Here is a 5,803-nt window from a genome sequence, read left to right on the forward strand (position 1 = left end):
CAATATATTAGTGGAGTGTGTGCTGATTCCTATTAAAAGAGCGCGTTTCGAGTTGTTTTATGGTGTTCCCAGGTGGAATGGGGTGGTGCTGAAATATCCTACAATTTGGGATTCAAATTTTTGTAAGGCCCCATGCACACGACGGTAAAAATTTGTCATTAATTGCGAGACGTAATTGCAGTCCGCAATTACAGACCTAGTCATTTCTATTGGCCACGGACACCTTCCCATATATTTATGGGAAGGTGTCCGGGATGTAGAAAGCCGCCGCAAAAGACATGTCCTATCTTTTCCTTTTTATGGACTGAGCTTCCATACTTTGTATGGGAGCACGGGCAGAAAATGCGGGTGGCTGACCGGAGCCGTCGGTGGCCGGCCATGCCCGTAATCATGGGCAGTGATTACGGGCATGGCCGTGTGAATGAGGTCTTAATATGTGTCCACATACACCAGTAACTTCTAACATGTTAGGCTATGTGGGGTATGTCCAGCCTATAGACTAGGAAAATCTCCGGAGATTTGCGACACGTACGTGGTGTGAACAAGGTCTTGAAGACAAACTGTGCACGGCCTGGAATTCTCTCTTTGGTGTTATTTGAATCCCTCTGTCATGCTCCGCCCTCTCAGGTCCTGTGCTCGGAATAACACTGTGTATCGGTTTTGTCTGGAATGTTCCTTTAACAAATTTCTGCAATTGACACTTTGCCCAATTTTCCCTGCATTTTGTATGTTCAGTAATTGGAGAAAATCCTTATAATTGCCTTGTGTATTCTGGTCTCTATACATTATAGTCAGTGAGGCCGTGTCACTGCTATGGAGACTGGCAGGTGGGTGGCAGTGGGCTGTGCCTACCACTAGTGCCCGTGTCCAATACTGAAATTTGTTGTTGGGGGAGATGAGCCAGAACCTCCCGACCTATCCCATGAAATTCTGACATTGATGACCCAGCATGGGCCCAATATATTCACTGGTCACGTATAGGATCGTGGCAGAAAGCTCCCTGGTCAATTATTATTTATTCTCAATATATTCCCATTATAAAATATTTTAAGAGTCAAATATGGAACGACTGTCCCCTAATAAGCATCATGGAGGGGAGATAAGCGGCCACTAAACACATCTAGTGAAGGTTAAAATCATACCCATACGCCCCTTATTAGCCCCCGCAGTCGCCATACACAGTACATAGTAATAACCGGACGTCACAATTCCCTGGTTGGATAAACACGTCTAATAGTCTGGTATCCGAACAGGGCCGCAAATGTGAACAGAGCCGCAATGTGAACAGAGCCGCAAATGTGAACAGAGCCTTAGTCACAGAGATATTACGCACTCCGCTCATAATAATCATATAATAACGTAATCCCACAGAATATTAGGACTGGTGCAGGTCTTTAGAATTACAGAATTTGTGCCCCCCACATCAGAATTCATGGAGGACATCTGGCGGCCTCCATTATAACCCTGGTCCATGTGATCTCGCAGTATTTATAGCCTCTGTAATATTAAGTACGGACTGTTGAACCTGCACCTCGTATTTTAACACATCTCCAGGGTAAGAACAAGAAAAACGTCCGGAACATAACGAGTGAGAGGATTTTACAGCAGATTACTGATGCCCACAAATGTCCTGCGTTCTCTTTATTTCCCCTCTAATGTCTTTGCTCCCAAAGTGTCAGCTGTGAGTAAAAATGTTCTGGATCAGCAGGACGAGGCGTTGTGTATGTGATCTAGGGGCGCTCAACACAAAGAATCAGATGTCATTTAAAGGGCCAGTACATGAGAAATGAAGTAAATCATCATTTTTATAAAAACAATGCAAAAAGCTCACGATTGGCACCCAATATACAATAAAAAGAGGGGAAGCCGGATAAGAATGGATAATCTGAGCTGGTCCCGCACTTCCCATGGGCTCAATAACAGCTGCATGGGCCCCATACCAACTGCGTGGTCTGCCTCTATGATGACCTTGGGTGATGAAGAAAGGTGCAAAGTGTAAGGTCCTTATACCTACAATGTGGAGATATAGATAAAGCTTCATAAACCAGTCACAGCCACTGGGGGCAGCAATGTATAAAGGTCAGCAGCGTGGAGTGGAAAGGTATAGATGGGATTGTACGTGATTCACTGGCTCTGGTTGTAAGATACAGTTATGGGGGACGTCCAGTTTATATAACACAATCATAAAAACGCATTTAAGGTATTGTGATTTATTAGAGGGGAGTTCCTCATTCAGGACCCTCACCCATTAATACCCTCACCTATAAAGAGCGTCTCTGGTGGAACCAGCGCATCCGTGTATTACATAGAGGGGTCAGTATTTGATTCCCTGGTGGTCTTGGGTAAGGAAAAGGTAAATTCCCTCCCCCTTGGTGGTCTAATAGTTTACCATCCTTCACAGGCTCTAGTGGTGTGTCTGGCCGCTGACAGGAAGCAGAGGGGTTAATAAGGGGCCGCCAGGCTCCCCTGAGTCCGGACTATCAAGTGTATACATTTTGTAGCAAGATTTTTTTATTGATAAAATGTACGTCTTATAGTGTAAAAAATATATTTATTTTTTTCATAAATCCGAATTTTACTACAAAAACATTGACAACATTGACAACTTATTCCTCCAGGTTCATGAGGACAGATCTATGGAAGACTCAGGATTATTATTATTATTATTATTATTATTGACAGTAATGAAGACAAAAACAGGTTTCAGGTGGTAGAAAATGACTTTACTAAACCGTTTTATAAGCCAACAAACAAGGACCATGAGGATAGTAAACAGTCCGCTGCTTCTCTTTCCTTGTGGTAAGATGATATTTTGGAGAAAGGTTGGAGGAGGTGGATGTCTCGGCACTTGGTTGTATTTCTGGAGCCTCTGCAGTTGGGAGATGTTCCTGCTTGGCTGTGACGTGCCATTCCACCTCGCTGTAGAGTCCGCTGGTCATAAATGGTTCTTGTAGATCTTTCTCCCCGTGGTAAGATGTTTTTTTTTGGAGAAAGGTTGGAGCTGATTGACATCTTGGCTCTTGGTCGCCATCTCTGGGGTTAAGCAGTTTAGGATGTTCCCAGAGAAGTTCCTGCTCGGCTATGACGTGCCATTCCACCTCGCTGTAGAGTCTGCTGGTCATAAACGGTTCTTGTAGCTCTTTCTCCTTGTTGTAAGATGATATTTGGGAGAAAGGTTGGAGGTGGTGGATGTCTTGGCACTTGGTCGCCATCTCTAGATCTTCGGCAGTTTGGGATGTGATATCTGCTTGGCTGTGGCGCGCCATTCCACCTCATTGTATAAAACTGGAAATAAGAGAAAGTAAACCTGTAACTATAAGGAAAAATCTACTAATATTTCGAAAACATTTTTAGATGATAATGGAGACAGTAGTGACCATAACAGCTAAACCCAGTGGTAGTAGTCATCATTGTCTGAGCAAGGTCCAAGTGGGCAGAGATTGGGTAGTGGACTGGTTATTTCCTCACATTTATGGTGGGATCCCCTTTTAATAGTGTTTGGATTGGATATTCTCTACCTGCCATCTATATACATGTGATTTAGGACATACAACACATTGACCTCACCCTTATTTTATTTTTGTCAGGTCCAACATGGAAGATTAGGGCTGGATCTTGTGTATTTGTGGATTGGGGTGTGTGGTCAGATGAAACCGTCTGACATCACCGTCCACGATGGTCCTCTTTATACTCCAGAGTCCTGGTTCTACTCCCTCTTGGAGATGGTGAAGTTTTTTTGGGTAATTGTTATAGATAGACTCTAAGAAAAGAAACACATATCCACATTATAAACCCCATGATTGTAGAGATGAATAATAATGTTAGACTGTGTGCATGCTAACCCTTTTCTAAGCCGCTAGGTTGGATTATGACACCTTTATTTAAAATAACTTGAACAACAACCAATATACTTTTAAACGTGGGTTGACACGAAGGGTCGGCCACAGCTTTATTTAATTTATTATTTGCATAGTTATCAATATAACCATAAACCATGACACATTTTAATATACCTGTATGCCAGCCCGCCTGAGGCAGGGAATGTAGGCGTACCTTTTCCATGCAAATACCACCACGAGGAGGGTGAGCATCCTTAACTGCACACACCTCCGACCCCCGGTCAACCTAAACAAAGCCTCCTCCATACCATCCTGGAGTCCAGATAAAAAGATATCCAATCCGATATCCGTGAGGTGCACCCCATCCTGCAGCAGCAGGCACCGATTATCACCTTCCAACTGCCTTTGCCTAATTACAACACCTCCACCAGCCCTGACATACCTGGACACCCTGGTCTTAAGCAGCCACCTACCCCTTTCAATTGCAGCTTCGTCACGGGCGCCTTGCCACACTGCCCTGGGAATGACCTCCGACCAAACTAGAACCAGTTAGTTGAAAAACTAAGTAAACCTTTCCAGGTCGGACTGGATTAATGCTATAAGCTCACCCAAATGAACAGCACATAGGTAATTCCCCCAACATGGATCACCAGTACCGTAGGACCGACTCGTTGCCTGCTTATGGGCACCACCTCGGGCAACACATCCAGCCATCTCAGGCCTCGCAGACCCCGCCAATGGACATTGGCTCCCAGTAAGCCCAGCGAGAGACCTCCTGGTCGTATTGCCGCTCTCCGTTCCACCCAGAAGACGTAAGAATGCCCGAGGATCCATATCACGGGCGTGAACCTAGAGGGAAACAAATAAACTTAATGCAAAATCAAATCCGGACGGATATAACCAGCGAAACAATCTGAACGCCACCGCCCGATACGCCGAACATCCTCATCAGATAGGCCGAAACCGCTGGCCGTGGTAGCGGCTCCAATGCGGAATGAATGTGTTCCGAAATCCTTGAGGGGAAAGCCAGCACAGGTTAAGGCTGACCCAAATATTGCCGTGAACTGGAACCTAGTGAGCGGTTTTCCATCGGCATGGGAGAAAAATTTGGTAGCTGACACACGAACATCTGTATAAAGCGTGACGGCCCAGACAGAGCAGGCTGGCCCAGGAACCGGCCTTAAAGATACCCAACAACCTCTGCCGAATATGTCTGTCTTGGATTTCCGTATGGGGAATCAAACCCCAGAGCTGGATAACGCCACATCATTTGCTAACAAACCGCCCGGGCAGGCCGCCGACATGGCAATCAATTTCCGAAATCCGTAACGCTGCAAAAAAAGCCAAAGCAAAAGCCGCTGTAAACAAGGATATTTCAAAATGGGAAGAACAAACGTCCTTAAGGACCTGTAACAACTTTATGAGGATGGGGAAGGAAACAGGGCGTCTAGCTTCTCATCTAACCGTGGATTTCTTCCACCCTTTTAATGCTTGCGCAATGAAAAATGACTTGGTGACATCCGGCCATGCGCGCAATTTAATGAAAAAAGCCAGACCTGAAAGGCAACGCTGCGCAACTACCCCTGAGGCCCCGCGGTTCCATAACCTAGTCAGATATTCCAATACGTAAAACCGGAGGGTAGCTTCATCGGGACCCAGGGAACGAACACCGACAACATCCAGCCACTCATTCCACGCCTTACCGCATGTAGCCCAGGTAGATGGCGCAAGGGATGACCTCACGAGTGGGACCACCTGAGATCCAGAATCCTCCACAGTGCATCCGGGCAGCTGGCCATGGGCAGAGCGAACCTGCCAATTAAAACGTGAAAGGGCGTCAGCTACATTATTTTGAACACCGGGAATATGACGGGCCCTAAAGTGAATATTGTGCTGCAAGCATCTTAAAACCAAACGTCTAATTAGAACCACAACCGGCGCAGAGGAGGAAGTTAAATGGTTAA

General features: G+C 45.6%; 1 long non-coding RNA gene across 2 annotated transcripts; it reads right to left on the reverse strand.

Annotated features, from left to right (window-relative positions):
* Positions 1-2,738: 2,738 nt before the first annotated feature.
* On the reverse strand, positions 2,739-5,133 carry LOC142662439 (uncharacterized). 2 transcript variants are annotated; one of them, XR_012850955.1, is made up of 3 exons: positions 4,496-5,133; positions 3,568-3,760; positions 2,739-3,285 (listed from the first exon to the last, which is right to left on the reverse strand). It is a non-coding gene; the product is annotated as an uncharacterized LOC142662439 (long non-coding RNA). The 2 variants fall into 2 exon arrangements; XR_012850954.1 differs by having other exon boundaries at positions 4,448-5,133.
* Between the last annotated feature and the right edge of the window lie 670 nt (positions 5,134-5,803).

This window comes from Rhinoderma darwinii, chromosome 10 (genome assembly GCF_050947455.1).
Source record: "Rhinoderma darwinii isolate aRhiDar2 chromosome 10, aRhiDar2.hap1, whole genome shotgun sequence".
NCBI classification, from domain to species: domain Eukaryota; kingdom Metazoa; phylum Chordata; class Amphibia; order Anura; family Rhinodermatidae; genus Rhinoderma; species Rhinoderma darwinii.